This window comes from Equus caballus, chromosome 28, assembly GCF_041296265.1.
Source record: "Equus caballus isolate H_3958 breed thoroughbred chromosome 28, TB-T2T, whole genome shotgun sequence".
Classification (NCBI taxonomy): domain Eukaryota; kingdom Metazoa; phylum Chordata; class Mammalia; order Perissodactyla; family Equidae; genus Equus; species Equus caballus.
In genome coordinates, this window is record NC_091711.1 from 38,991,325 (window position 1) to 39,007,718 (window position 16,394).

General features: G+C 46.8%; 1 pseudogene; it reads left to right on the forward strand.

Moving 5' to 3' along the window:
- Positions 1 to 3,220: 3,220 nt before the first annotated feature.
- LOC100069374 (large ribosomal subunit protein eL21 pseudogene) lies at positions 3,221 to 3,711 on the forward strand (annotated as a pseudogene).
- Positions 3,712 to 16,394: the final 12,683 nt, after the last annotated feature.

The window sequence follows — 16,394 nt, forward strand, 5'->3', positions numbered from 1 at the left end:
CACGGGCATGGGGAAACCCTGGCTGCTCCTACACTGCTCCGGGGCCTTGGGAGTCTCCAAGAGGCTGCCTTGGGCCCCTGCTGCGTAGACACATGAGGAGGCATCCATACTCCTCATACCCTTGCAGGAGGGGAACAGTGCAAATATGCCCTCAGCAGGCCTGCCTACGGGAGGCGAGGCTCTGATCTCTTCTCCCTCCAGGTGCCACCCCCACCTGGAGCTCTGTTTCTCCCTCTGTCTTCCCCAACGCTCCATCTGGGAGGAGGCAGGAGGCAGGGGTCCCCCAGAGACCCATAGGAGACTGCAGCTCTGTTGTTCTCCTCTGTGCCGCCCTCTCTCTCCCTCAGCCCTTGCCACATCTACCTCTCCTGGGTGGGGGCCGAGACTGGTCCTGGCTGATTCTATTTCTGGAAAAAAATCTCTAAGTTTTGTAGGGCGTAGATTTCATGACCAGAGTCATACAGAGTTTAGACTTTGGGAGTCAAAAATACCAAGCTTTCAAAACACAGAAATTTTTCTCTCAAGCCAACGCATTTCAAAAGTCTATTTTGAAATTCAAAATCTGAGTCCTGGCTCTCCTTTCTCTTTGCATTTCCACTGTAACAGCTTTATTCTTGAAAGAGAGGGAGAGTGGGAATTGTGGAAGATACCTGGGAGCGGGGGGACGACAGAACCTAAGTTAATATTTCTGTGGCAAAGACAGTCTCTACACCCATTCTTCCTCCTGCGAACACAGGGACACCGTTCTCCACCTGCTTTGCAGTCAGGATGGGGACGTATGACAACGTTCTGGCCAATGGAATGTGGCTAAAAGTGGCAGAGGCCACTTTCAGGCCTGGCCCCTAAAAGCATCCCCGCCCATCCTGTAGCCCTCTCTTTCCTCCCTGCAGCAGCTGTGGAGACCTGTGAGCTAAAAACAGTAACAGCACAAGAGGAACTGGGCCTGGGTACCTGAGTCATCGGTTGGAGGAGAGCTGCATGAGAAATGAAACTTCATTGTGTTGAGCCACTGAGGTTTGGGGGGTAGGGATGGTGTGGGTGGTGGCGTACAGCAGCTTACATTCCTTACTCTGATGAATGAAATACCTACATATTGTTCTACCCCATCATCAACAAATTAAAAGATCAGAGATTGGGAATCAAAAGCTTGACCGTTAAAATCTATGAAACTGAAGATGCATAAAATGACACCAATTCTAAGAAAAGATTAAGTAGTAGCTTTGCACAGTATTCAGAGCTTGATGTGGAAGGAGAATGATGGGAAAGAAAAGAAGAATGATGTCTCCAATCTCTTCTTTCAACCACCCTGGCATAATACCTGGCATACTGAGATGCTTGATAAGTAATGATTGAATGAATGAAAAATCCATTAACCTATCAACTCTGATTAAACCCAAGACATTTACTATTTTAGGTTTTACAGGGAAGAGCAAAAGAGGCAGAGATGAAGAATAGAGAAGAGGAAAAAAGGAAGTAGGGAATGGTGAGAAGGCAAGGTGGAAACAATTTTCCAGTAGACGTGCATCCTTCTCCATTCCCACCTTTATGACTTAAAACAGAGCTTATCAGCCAGAACCCCTGTAATTTTGTGCTCTACATGCTTACCAACGCACAAATGTAAGATTTCAATTCCTGTTTACTATTGGCATTAACATACAAAATGAAACTGAGCATGGAAAATGCCACCAAGAGAGGTAGGCAGAAGCCAATAAGTTGGAAAAAGCCATTCTGTCCCTAAGACTTGGAATCATGAAGACTTTGGGGGCTTCAAGGGGTTTAATAAATAGCGCTTCTCTTCCCTATCAAGTCAGGAAACAATTTAGAGACAGATACAAGAGGCATAGAGAGGACATAAAAATGTTTAATTTATTACTGATAAACATGAAGTTTGAATGTGCAGCCAAATGGATGTGCTGAATTAGACAGACTCAACCACCAAGCCACGGGCATAGCTGGGAAACCGCAAGCTGCCCCCAACAGGGAGAGGCTCCTTCCTGCATGGCAGAAAGCTAACCAGAAATCCGCCCCTCAGAGTCAAGCACACTTGAAGGAAGAGTAAGGAAGGAGCTGTGCCAACGCATGTCTAGTTCTTCTTCCCAAATCACCCATCAGATAAATCTCGCCTTCTGTCAGTCAGCTTTGGCTAAGGGACGTGGCAGGAACAAACACCTCTAAGTTCTCACTCAGTGGCTTACAACCACAAAGATTTCTTGTTCACATATCCATTGTGGGTTAGCTGTATGTCATCTTCACTCTGGGACCAAGGCCAATGGATTGGTCCATATCTTGGTCATTACTGGTCTGTGGCAGAAGGAAAGGAGGGAGAGTGGTGGACCATATGATGGAAGGGACATACCTGTATTCTCTTCTCATTCCGTTGGCCAAAGCAAGTTACATGGCCAAGCCTGCCTTCAATGGGGTGGGGATGTTTAATCCTCCTGAGGGAGAGGCAATGCATATTTTAAAATAATAATACAACCTACTACACTCCTTCTCCCAGGGGGGAAATGAAGACGTGGGATTCACTTTTCCCAATCTGTACCCAAAGGCCAAAGGAGAAGTAGCAGATGCTGTTGTTGTCACACACATGTCCCCTTGGCCTACCATGGGATTCACCTGTGGGTTCCGCAGACACTTCTCACAGTGTCACCTGCTTCCTAACTCGGACACCTGCCAGAAGGGCTTTCTCTGGCTGCAGGAGCATCCTTGAGCCATGGAGCCAAGGGTTCCAGGAGCACCTCCAGGGAACCCCTTCACCAAGGAGCCACAGAAGTTGGTGTATAAGGTTCCCATCTTCCTCACCTCTCGGTAGGACAATTACAAGGTATTTCTACACCATCGGTCAGGGGATCCACAATGAGACTGAGCCCCAGTTGCCCACAGTGGTAACTGGCTCATGAGTGTACCTTTTCCTCTCTTTCCTTCCTTTCCTGTCTTCTGTCCCCACTGCCTCACTGTGCTTCCTGAGATCATGACTCAAATCAACCACTGCACCCATGTTTCTGGATCAGGGTCTGTGTTGACGAAACCCAACCACAGCAAGGATGGAAGAGTCTCCCGTCAAAGACCTATTTCCTAATCTCTCATCATTCTCCAGCAATTCTACTTCTGCCTACTCAGACTCACAGCACAAAACAGACAGTGTGGGCGCAAAATTAATCAAGCAATCAGCAGCACCTTCCTTTCAGTGGGAACCGCCATGTTCTAGTAATTCACCAAAATGACCAACACAAGGAGAAAGAGGAGAAGGACCCTCTATGCGTTCTCTAGGCCTTTTAGAAAACGTGGAGTTGTTCCTTTGACCACATACATGCAAGTCTACAAGAATGATGTTGTAGACATCAAGGGAACAGGCGCTGTTCAAACAGGAATGCCCCACAAATGTTACCATGCGAAATAGGAAGAGTCCACGATGTTACCCAGCATGCTGTTGGCAGTGTAGTCATCAAACGAGGTAAGGGCAAGAGTCTTGCCCAGAGAATTAATGTGCGTTTTGCACATGAAGCATATTAAGCACTCTAAGACTGAGATAGCTCCCTGAAACATGTGAGGGAAAATGATCTGAAAAAGAAGGAAGCCAAAGAGAAAGTACGTGGATCAACTGAACCACCAGCCTGCTCTTCCAGAGAAGGAAACTTCGTGAGAACTGGTGAAAAGGAGCCTGAGCTGCTGGAACCCATTCTCTATGAATTCAAGGCATCACAGGCGTAAAATAAATAAACAAACAAATAAATAACAGGCCTCTGGATTGTAAAAAATAAATAAAGTAACTAACATTTATGTGCTAAGCACTTTCCTATACTGAACCTCACTATTTAATTCTCAGAATAAATGTTTGAGGTTGATATCATCATCCCCATTTCGTGGATGACGAAACTGAGGCTCAGAGAGGCATCTCTTCCAGGTGCTGAGGCCTCTGGCCATGTAGTACCAGCTCCCCCACACTCGTGGGGAGGCTTCTGGCTTCTTGTCAAACCACCTTGACTTTGCGGCCATTGCTACTGGTGTGAGCCGGCCTCCCCCTTAGACATCTCGGTGCCTCTCTTTCTTCCCAGCCTGTAATTTAGGATTTCTCAACTGTCCCTTTATGTCCATCGTCATGCCTCACACACAGTTCATTCACATTCAGCAAATGTCGAGCGGCTCCTAAGTGGCGGGATTGTTGGAAGCTCGGGGAACATGACGGTGGAGAAGACAGATCAGGTTCTTGCTCTCAGAGAGCGTATTTTCTGGTGAGGAGAGAGGAACAATAAGCAAGACAAATGCTGGTTAGTGATAGCGCTGCTCGGAGAACCAGAAGAGGGCGAGGGGATTGAGGAGGACTGAGTGGCCATTTTTCACTGAGAGACCAGAGAAGGCTTCTGCTCTGAGGGTCACTTTTAAGCTAAGAGCTAGATAACAAGAAGGTGCCAGCCATCAAAAGCTATGGGGGAAGAACATTCCACGCAGAGAGAGCACACAAGGAAGGCCCTAAAGAGAGTACTGGCATGAGGAGATAAAACCAGGAGGGTATTGACAATGACACTTGCCTTCAGGTGGTACACAATTATTACAGGCAGGCCACACTGGGTCCTGTGCTTTGAGGAGTCAAAACAAAGAGGGTGGGCTCCCAGCTTGATCTCCCTCACAACCCCTCCTCACGCCCCTCCTATTTTAGCTCATTCCCTCTCAACACTGCTTGGACTCTGGAATCTGCGCCCACTCTCAACCTTGGTGAAATGAACTGCTTCTTCAATATCCCACTGTGGCACTCTAGCACGTCCACCACATGGTACTGGAATTCTGCCTCAGCTCTCTGCCTCCCCCCTAGACTAGGGGCTCCAACGGAGCTGGAATCTCGCTCGCTCTCTCTCCCTCCCTCTCTCTTTCCTTCTCTCTCTCCTCCCCTCTAGCCTTCAGGAAAGTGTAGGACACACAGTAGATGTGCTAAGCACGCTCCCTTAGCACTTTGCAACAGTTCCAGTGAAGTATTTAACACATTGCTACTTCTTAACATGTCTACCTTCCCCTCCAACCGTACACCAAGGGCGGCAAATTCAGATGCCCACACGGACCAGGCAGGGAAGACACATGCCTGTAGCAAGTGAAGGCAAACTAATTTTCATGTAATTCTGGAAAGTTGGATTTTTAGGTGATATCTCCAGATATTTAAATGTTGGCAGTTAATTATTTGGAAAATTTAAATGAGGCACCAGCCCCGAGGCTGAGTGGTTAAGTTTGCGCACTCCGCTTTGGTGGCCCAGGGTTTTGCTGGTTCCGATCCTGGGCGCAGACATGGCACTGCTCATCCAGCCATGCTGAGGCAGCATCCCACATAGTACAACCAGAAGGACCTACAACTAGAATATACAACTATGTACTGGGGGGCTTTGGGGAGAAGAAGAAGGGGGAAAAAAAAAAAGATTGGCAACAGATGTTAGCTCAGGTGCCAATCTTTAAAAAAAAAAAAGTTAAATGAGTCCTCATGTGTATTTTAAATGCATTTAAAATAAAATGCATCAGGGGCCGGCCCCATGGCCGAGTGGTTATGTTCGCGCCCTCCGCTTCGGTGGCCCAGAGTTCCACTGGTTCAGATCCTGGGTGTGGACATGGCACCTCTCATCAGGCCATGCTGAGGTAGCATCCCACATGCCAACTAGAAGGACCCACAACAACAAAAATATACAACGGTATACTGGGGGGATTTGGGGAGAAAAAGCAGAAAAAAACCCCAGAAGATTGGCAACAGATAGCTCAGGTGCCAATCTTTAAGAAAAAAAAGAAATAGTAACAAGTAACTAGTGAGCCACTAATTGTTAAAAAAATAAATAGAATGCATCATAAGTGAGTTTTATTCGTAACGGTATTCTCAGTATCTCACACAATGAATGACAAATAATAGCTGCTCAATACTATTTGTTGAATGAATGAATAAATAAAACAAATAACCTTTATGGGAATTAATCAAGTCAGCTCTTCTCACTGGAGTCCATCTAAGACTTAATTCGCCATCATTTGCCTTCATTAAAATTGGATTCCAGGTGAAACGTAGGATGGACTCAGTTTTCTTTGTGACATCACGTAATGGGATTCCAGTTTGTTTTCTTTGTTGCTCCACTATCCCAAATGACTCCAGTGGCCCTGGGGTTTTCTGGGAAGGAGATCAAATGTCTTCAGAGCAGGCTCATTTCCACGGTGGCTCTGCTGGGTTCACACACTAATCAGACAGATGACTCATGACGAAACGCTCAGAATCCAGAAACGTTGCACTGACGTTGGTAGAATCGTAGCCTGTCAACACTGGAGGCACTCTTAGCCATGACCTGGGGACTAGCCTCTAGTTGCATAACTCAAGTAGCAGAGGAAGAAACTGATTTGGCAAGTGACCCCCTCACGTGATTCTTGGGCCCCACCCATCTCTCCTCCTCTCACTGCTTTCTTTGACTCTGCTCAGAAGGGAGCCATATGTACTCATCTCCCACCATTTCTAAGGCAGGGACCAGTCTTTTCGAGAATCACCCACATAGGTCATAAAGCCTGCGGACAGGTTAACAGTGTGGGCTGGCTGTGGACCCCTCTTGTGCTAACACCAGGACTGCTGCCCTGAAAGGGTTTCTTGACAAACAGAGAACTACGGTTAGGGGCTTCTGGGAGCTGTGATTCGAAGGCAGGGATTGGGTCTTTCCTATTTTGTTTGCCAATAGCACTCAGCAGAGGCTTTCTGTGTAGCAGACACTAAGTATGTACCTGTCCAGTAGTGCCTACTAAGTGCTGGGCATTGTTCTAAACAGTGGTTCTCAGGGCCGGCCTGGTGGCGTAGTGGTTAAGTTCACGCACTCTGCTTCAGCAGCCCGGAGGTTCCCGGGTTCAGATCCTGGGCGTGGACCTACCCACTATTCACCAAGCCACGCTGAGGCAGCGTCCCAGAAACAAAGGAGAGGAAGACTGGCAACGCATGTTAGCTCAGGGACCATCTTCCTCACAAAAAAAATTAAAAAATAAAAAATAAACAGTGGTTCTCAAGGTACAGTCCCGGGTACTCCTGGAGCCTCCTGAGGCCCTTCCAGGGGTCCTCAAGGTGAAAATTATTTTCACAACATTACCGAATGGTTTTACCCTTTTCTCTCTTCTCACTCATGAGCGTACAGTGGGGTTTTCCAGAGGCTACGTGATGTCTGTCAGCTTAGGGAATGTGTGCTTGTGATTCTTGTGTTTTGAAATTTTCTCAGTTTTAATTTCGGATATGGTAAATATCAATAGATACACCCATGTAACAAGTTTTTGAAGTCTTATTTAAGAACTATATTTAAGAGTGTAAAAGGGGTCTCAGAACCCAATATTTCGAGATCCAGTATTCTAGAGGAAGTAAGACGCTAATAAATACCATGAAAAAACCAAAAAGTAGCAAGGGATAAGAGGGACTGGAAGGGTCTGAGAATGGGGGGCAGGCGATGGATGCAGGGGAGCGGAGGGGCAGCTCACGGTATCAAACGGGGTGATACAAATTTGGCCTCATTGAGAAATAAACCCACAAATCAAATATCTGATATCTCTGAGTTGCCATTTAAAATCTCCTAATTTATCCTATATTTAAAAATTTTATTGTGAACTGAATCATAAATATATAAGAATCTATAATTTTGTGTGTACCGTTTAAACAAAGTGGTTAAGAAATAAGATTATTTCTGACAGCTTAAAAATGCCACTGTGAGGGGCCGGCCCAGTGGCGCAGCGGTTAAGTTTGCATGTTATGCTTCTCGGCGGCCTGGGGTTCACCAGTTCGGATCCCAGGTGAGGACACGGCACCGCTTGGCAAGCCATGCTGTGGTGGGCGTCCCACATATAAAGTGGAGGAAGATGGGCACTGATGTTAGCTCAGGGCCAGTCTTCCTCAGCAAAAAGAGGAGGATTGGCAGCAGATGTTAGCTCAGGGCTAATCTTCCTCAAAAAAAAATTCCACTGTGAGCCCTCCAACTGTAGGCTGAATTTTGAGTTAAGTAGTCCCCTGCACTTCTTTGCAGTGTTGCCATCTGCACATGGATATGCATGTATCCATAAACAGTGCATTGTTTCATTTTGGAAAACTGAGACGCAAGCTCAAACCATTGTAAGGAAGAGGCACTATTGCTCCTAACAGATGAAGTCTCCCAGGAGAAAGGGAACTGGACGGAGTGTGGGATCACAGTGTGGCTCCAGCTGTTTACAAGAGCTGCTTGTACGGAAGTCAGTGGGTGTTATCAGGGCATCTGAGAGGGCTGTAGGGTGAGCCAGGTACCGCACGGCAGAAATACAGTCATAGGAGAGGGCGACTCTGTATTGCTTTTGTTTTTGCTTCATGACCTGTCTCCAGGTCTCCGGAATGGGTCAAAGCTGCACACTTCTATGGAGCTGAAACAACAGCAGGGCACCGTAGGGAGAGCAGAAACTCCACTAGCACCTGGTCAAGGCAAGTCAGATCTAGAAAAAAATCAGAGCTCTGCTATCCAGGCATTCCCTTCTTTGATCTAGAATCTTGGTAATAATGCCCCAAACATGTCTGTCCATATGCTGAGTCCCAGGACTCTCTGGATTGGCTGAACTGGCTGCTCTCTGACTCTGTAGAACAACCACGCTCTCTCATGTACTCGATCTCCAGTTTACTGAACCCACATCTTCCTACTTAGTGACTTACGCTCTTTGTTTTAGTGGAGTTTATCCTTCAGTAGCTTGCTGAGAAAAGGCTACACAGGAAAGTATTTGGGATCTTGGAATATCTGAAAATGTTTTTGTGAAACCTTCATACCTGGTTGATACCTTCACTGAGAATGGAATTCCAGATTTTCATTTTCATTTTCATTCAGACTTTTGAAGACCCTGGGTCATCTTCTAGCCCTCAGTGTTGCTATGAGAAGTTTGAAGCTATTCTAATTCTGTTTTTTTCCTCTGGAAGATTGTAGAATCTTCCCTTTTTTTCCTCAGTGCTCTGAAATGTCAGTGATACGCCTCTGTTCAGGTCTGTTTTCATCCATCATGGGGCACTTGGCCCTTTCGGTTTAGAAGCTTACATTCTGCAGGATTTCTTGAGGTTTTCATGAACAATTTCCTCCCCTCCATCTTCTCTGTTCTCTTCTTCTGGAACCCCTATTATTCTGATGTTGGATCTCCTGCTCTGGACTTCCATTTACTTTTCTTCTTTCCTGTCTTCAATCTCTTTGTCTTTTGCTCTAATTTCTAAGGTGTTTCCTTATTCCAACTATCATATCTTTCATTTCTAAAGCTCTTTCTAAATCTTTGAATGCTTTCTAAAGTTATCTCCTTTTGGTTTCAGTTCAGGAATGCAATGATGTTCTCTTATCTCTCTGAAGACATAATGTTTTTAAAAAATTCCCTGCACCTGTTTGTTCCAGGCTGCTTTTATCCTGTTTGTTTTGGTCTCTCTCCTCTATGTTCAAGGTTTTCCTCAGATGTGAGGTATTCCTTAGCTCTATGGTCAATGAAATACTAAAAAGCTAACTGGAAGCTTTGAGTGCTTGGGGACTGTCCGCTTGGAGAGTCACAGCTGGGTGATCTGGGGGGATATTTGTTAGGAAACCCAGTATGTCAGTGCTTTTAAGTCTTTCCTTTAAGCTAGATATCTTGCAACCGCCTCCCTGGAGGGTAAGGGTTTGGGGGCCAGAGCTCAAGAAACCAAATGGAGGGGTGAAAGTTGGGGCAGTGAGGGGGGGGTGTGTTTCCACATTCAGCATTAAAATACGTGTTCCTTTATCCCCCATTTTCTGTGCAATACGCATGTCCTCGCTGTACCTGGCGCCCCCCAATCCAGGGAAGCTCTGTTTGAACTGCTCCTGAGATAATCTTCCAGGCTTCTTCCAGCGTGGGGGAGGCTCAGCTGCAGGGGAGCTGGAGTGGGAGAGGAGATCTGTAATCTAATTGCTTCCTAGATAGCTCTCCCAGTGCTTCTTATTTTAGCACCCACCCTCACCGCCTTCACTAGCAGAGGGGCCTGGTGCTGCCGGTTTCTTTGTCTTGGGCTGAGTCTGCCGTGTAAATTGGGTTTGTGCTCAGCCCTTCCCACGGCCGCTTCTCCCAGCCTTCCCAGGCCTGCCAAACTAGTGACCGCGGCCCTCCTCTTGCGGCTGTGGTTTCCCATCCTGTTCTCTCAGCTCTGCGTGTTTATTTATTTATTTTTAAGTCCCTCTTTCAGAAGTTCTAGCGGGGTTTCAGGAAGGAGCAAAACAAGATGCACATCTCCAATCTGTCGTTGTAACCTGAACACTACTCTCAACTTCCGAGCTCCAATCTGCTCCATAAAATTTCATGTGGGAGTTCTCCATGGAGTTATGGAAAATTCATCAATTCAACTTATTCTGCAGACTTGGCTGCATGTGACCACACACCAGGAACTCTGCTGGAATCTGGGAATACAGATGTGTTTAGGACATGGTACCTGTCCTCACAGATGTCGGTTAAGCAGAAGAGATGGACAGACTCAAGGGTACATAATCCAAGTCCACAATCCCTCACCTCAAATCCTGGGAGGTCAAATGGATTTTGGATTTCAGAATTTATCAGATTTTAGAAGGACAATATGTGGCATATACCATTATTCTCACAGCACCCAAACGGGGCCTGCAGCAACACCGCGAGAGCAAACACATTTATACTGCTGCAGACAAATGCATGGATATTCACATTCAATAGGGTGAAAAACAAAAAAAAAAACCTATATTGGGGCTGGCCCTATGGCCTTGTAGTTAAGTTTGGCACACTCTGCTTTGGTGGCCTGGGTTTGGCTCCTGGGCATAGACCTATACTACTTGTCGGCAGCCATGCTGTAGCAGCGACCCACATACAAAATAGAGGAAGAGGGGCTGGCCTGGTGGTGCACCAGTTAAGTACACACATTCCGCTTTGGTGGCCCTGGGTTCACTGGTTCAGATCCCGGGTGCAGACATGGCACCACTTGGCATGCCATGCTGTGGTAGGCATCCCACATATAAAGTAGAGGAAGATGGGCATGGATGTTAGCTCAGGGCCAGTCTTCCTCAGCAAAAAGAGGGGGGTTGGCAGCAGTTAGCTCAGGGCTAATCTTCTTCAAACAAAAACAAAAACAAAAAGAGAAAACAAAATAGAAGAAGACTGGCACAGATGTTAGCTCAGGCCAATCTTCCTTACCAAAAGTAAATAAATAATAAATGAATAAATAAATACTATAAATAGCTTCACATTGATCCAGGGCAGGTTTTCAAACCAAATGATTTAACAAACCAAAGTCCATTTTTCAGTTTGAGGTTTTCTGAGTTGTTGATAAGGCCCTGTGAACCTCTACAATATATGAAGTTCGCATAAAGTACTGTGGGTGTAGACTGGAGGGAGACAGGAAGGCTTCACAGAGGAGGTGCTATTTGAGCTGGACCTTGAAGAATGACTAGGAGCTCATCAGAAAGAAAAGGGGTTCTGGGCAGAGGGAAAAGCTCAAGCAAAGGCCCAGAGGTTGGAAGCCTGAAGGAATGTCTCTGTCTCCTGCTCACGGAGACAATGAGCAACTAGGCAGCTTGGTCTGGGTTCCAGAGCCAGGTCTCTTTCTGCACAGGAAGAGCTGCTCTTTCTAGCTGAAGCATGAACGTCAGCAGGGACACGGTGGTATGAGAGATGGGGCTGAGGAGGTTGGCAGGGGCAGGTCACGGAGTGCTGTCTGGGCCACATCAAGAAGTATGGGTCTCACCCTGTAAGAGCATTTCTCAAAGGGTGGTTCCCCAAACCTTTCAAGGGTCCAAGGGGTCAACCCATTATCATAGTAATGCTAACCCACTATTTGCTTTTCAAAACTTTGTTGACACGTGCAATGATGCAAAAGCAATATTGAGTAAAAATGCCGGCACCTTAGCAGGAATCAAGGCACCAAATCAAGGTAGTCATTCTATGCTTCGCCACTGGGCCCTAGCAGTTTAAGAAAAAAAGCTTCAGGCTGGCCCAGTGGTGTAGCAGTTAAGTTTGTGTGCTCTGGTTCGGTGGCCTGGGGTTCGCTGGTTTGGATCCCAGGTGCAGACCTACATGCTGCTTATCAAGCCATGCTGTGGCAGGTGTCCCAAATATAAAATGGAGGAAGATGGGCAGAGATGTTAGCTCAGGGCCACTCTTCCTCAGCAAAAAGAGGAGGATTGACGGTGGATGCTAGCTCAGGGCTAATCTTCCTAAAAAAAAAAAGCTTGCTTTACTTAAGAATATCCTTGATAAAACATGTAAAATTATTATTTTTATTAACACTTGACCCTTGAGTACATGACTTTCTAATATTCTGTGCGATGGAATGGGGTACATGCATAAAGCAATGCTGTTGAATACCAAGTTACCATGGTTACCTCTAGGAAAAGCCCTTGTGCAAGTGTTTGAGTTGCAGGCGAAACTAGCCATCTTTCATGGAACATCATTCTCACTTGAAAGAACAACTGCCGAAAGAAGTATGGTGAGCCAGATTTGGGTATTTGGCAGGCATTTTCTTGCAAATGAATGCAGTGAGGCTGTCACTTCGAGGAAGACAACTGACAGTATTTGTTGCCAATGATAAAATTCAAGCTTTTGAGCAAAAATTAAAATGGAAATTTCACACCACGGATCTGACAACTTCCCTGTACTAAAAGAATATTCTGATGAAATCAATGGTGATATTGGTTGTGATATTAACCAATGAGATTTTTCATTATTGTAACGAAATGGGTCAGTGTTTCAAGGATCTGCATAAGTCAGTGACCCAATATTTTCCATGGGACCAATGCACGATGCTACAAAATTATGCATGGATAAAAGATCTATTGAAAATGCAAGGTGGATCAATGGATTTTAATGTAAGAGAGTCAGAAAATTTCACTGATATGGTTTCAGATTCCGCATTGCAACTAACCTTTAAGAAACTACCACTTGTTGAGTTTTGGTGTAGTATTAAAGAATACTCACAATTATCTGAAAGGGCTATTAAAATACTCTTCCTTTTCCCAAGGACACATTTGAGTGAGGTCCAATTTTTTTCAGAAACTTCAGTCAAAACAACATACTGCAACAGTTTGATTGTGGAAGCAAAGACGAGAATCAAGCTGTTTCCTGTTTAAGCCAGTCAACGAAAAGATTTGCAACACTGTAAAACAAGGCCACATCACTCGCTGATTGTTTTTGTTTTGGAAAATTTAGCTATTTTTTCACAAAAATATTCACAGGTAATGAGTTTACTGTGTATTTATTTATTCTTTTATTGGTGAGGAAGACCGTCACTGAGCTAATATCTGTGCCAACCTTCCTCCAGTGAAGCAGAGTGCATGGACCCAACCACTATGCCATTGCACTGGTCCTTTCTATTTTTATTTTTTAATTAATAAATAAATATTTAAAATATTCTCACTTTTAATTTCTAATACAGTCAATGTTCACAGATATAACCCGCAAAATCCAAAGCTCTTCGGGGTTCTCAATAACCTTTAAGACTGCAAAGAAGTCCTGAGACCAAAAAGCTTGAGAACCATTGCTGCAGGCAAAGAGACGTCAGCGGCAGATTTGAACAAGAGGAGAGATTTTGTTCTAGAAAGATCCTTGTAAAAGCAGCGTGGAAGCCAGACTAGAGTGCAACCAGGTTGCAGGCCAGCGCCCCAGTCAAGGAGTGAGAAGTGATGAAGAAAGAATGGAAGTGGCAATGGGGATAGGAAAGGAAGGGATTTTTGTAAGGAACATTCCAGAGGTGGAAATGTCAAGACTTGTTGATTGTCTGCCCACCCTCATCCCATCCATTGCTCCCACCACTGCAAGCATCACTCTCATTTAATTCCTTTTAGTCTTGGCTGACCTGTCTAACCTCAACCCAGCTTAATATGTCCCAGAATAGATTCCTGATTCCCCCCAACCCAACCTGCTCTGTACGGTCTTCTCCATCTTAATAAATAACAATCTCATTCTTCCAGTTGCTTAGGCCAGAAACCTAGGAGCCCTTAAATCCAGCAGCAAATCCTATCAGCTCCACATTTAAAATATTTCCATCATCCAACCACTTCTCACCATCCTCGGCTACCTCTCTGACTTCATCTTCTACCACCCCCTCCCTTCCCTACCCTCCTCTAGTTATGCTGGCTTCTTGCTGACCCTTGACCATGCTAAGCACACTCCTACCTCAGGGCCTTTGCACTGGCTATTTCCTCTGTGTGGCTTGCTCTTCCCCCCAGATATCCACAAGGCTCACTCTCCACTTGCTTCAGATCTCTGTGCCGATGTCTCCTTATCAGAGAGGGCTTCCCTAAACCCTACACAGTGTCCTCCCTGCACCTCTCCGCAACCCCCTTACCCAGCTTTACTCTTCTGTTTAGCCCTTGTTACCACCTGGCGTGAGATGGATTTATTTTTGTTTGTTTGTTTCTATACTTCATGCTCCCCTTGAGTGGCATGTACACTCGTTGATGGCAGAGATGCTCGAAGTCTGTATCCTCAACACCTACACGAGGCCTGGCCCAGAGCAGACACTCAATATTTATGTGTTGAACAAATGAATGAATGAATGATTTGACATCTATACATTTTTATTTGAAAAAAAATGGAAACCACTAATGTCTGGATGAGATCCTCCGAGTCTGGCACAATCCTTGATGGTACCTGATACAACAGCTGACACTTACCACCCCATCATGATGGAGAATCTGGGAAGATCCCAAACATCCAGTATGAAGGGGCTGGGCCATGATCTCTAAGGCGCTTCCAGTTCTACTGGTCTATAATGTTGAGATTCTACTTATCTACAATACTGATTGCTTAATTGATCACAAAAGTTACATATAAATATATTATAAATTAAATACCTATTTTTATTTAAATAAATTATTCATTTAGTCAACAAGTCTTTATGGGCTGTGCACTATGTGCCAGCTTCCATGTTAGGCATTTCACACGCATCTTCTTCAACCCTAAGAGGTAAGTATTATGATGCCCATTTTGTAGATGAGGAAACTGAGGCCCCCAGAACGTAAGAGCTAACCAGGGTCATGGTGGTATCAGCAGAAACAAGATGCCAGCCCTGTTCTCAGGTCTGCTTGTTTGCAAAACTTAGGCTGCTTCTCTGACCCCAGCCTGCCTCTCTTCACGCATGGAGGGGGCCTTTGGGGCCTGATTTGCACGAGGTCCTGACGAAGTCATTGAGAGGCCTGTAGGGTCAGGGGACAAGGGGCAGGGCTGGAGTTTCAGGGCACCAGCTTGATCCAGAAACCGTGGCTGGGGAGTTAGCAGAAGCAGAGGAATTTTTAACAAAGCCCCACGAGGTGTCACTTTTTACCCTCATCCTCTCCTTTCCCTCCAGCCTGCTCTGGCCAGTGTGAGTCACCGCGACATAAATCACACCTCACTAGCAGAAGGCCAGGCCGGACGATCCCCAGGTAACGGAACAGCAGGGTCCTTTAACCACAGGATGGGTACAGAGAGAAGTTCAACCAAATCTAAAGACGCGCTGATTCAGGCACTAACGTGAGGGAGGCGGGGATCCCGCAGGCCTGGCTCCCAGGAACTCCAGCCCCGCTGGGAGCGGAGACAGGGTCACGTGACTGGTGTCCCCAAGCGAATGAAGTCACAGCCACAGTAATACCCTGAATCACACCCTCCCGAGGTCCCCCACCCAGCCGATTCTAGGAAGCGCAGCGTTTCCCTAGGAGGCTCCAGAGCGCGCAGGGCGCGGACACGTGCCGAGCCCCGGCCGCGCGCCGCCCGCCCCCGAGCGCAGCCGCAGCTCCGCGGCGCCCCCTGGAGGCGGGGGGCTGGAGGCGGGGGGCTGGAGGCCGGGGGCTGGAGGCGGGGGGCTGGAGGCGGGGCGCTGGAGGCGGGGGCTGGAGGCGGGGGGCTGGAGGCCGGGGCTGGAGGTGGGGATTGCCGGCGCGCGCCCCCGCGAGGGGCCGAGGGTCCTCCGCTTCCGTTCAGAGCGCGGCGGTAGCCCAGGAGGTGCCTTCAAAGGTCTCTTTTGAAGTGAGAGGGAGAAGAAAACCTCTTCCCTTTGTGCTCCTCTCTGTCCTACCCAAGGCTGCCGCGGTCCCTAACGATGATTTCCCCTCTCCTGCCTCTGGGGGGTGCGCGCGCACGACCAGGACCGGATTGGGGTGGGCTGCCCACGAGCTGTCTTTTCTCCGGGCCCCTGGGCTTGCCTTGAGATGCGCTCAGGGCGGGGAGATAACACAGCCCCCTCTTAAGGTTGGAGATCTGAGAGCAGCCATCTCAACGATGCGGGAAGACCCCAGGGCTCCTGCATCCAGCATGGGGCGGGAGCAGGATGGAGAGAGAATATTTAGAAGCTTCTGTGTCAGCCACTGTTCTAAGTACTTTTTACGTGTTCTTGCCCGTTTGATCCTCGCAACAACCATGTGAGGTAGATACTGTTATTATCCCCACTGCACAGGCAGGCGTGGGGAGGGTAAGAAACGTGC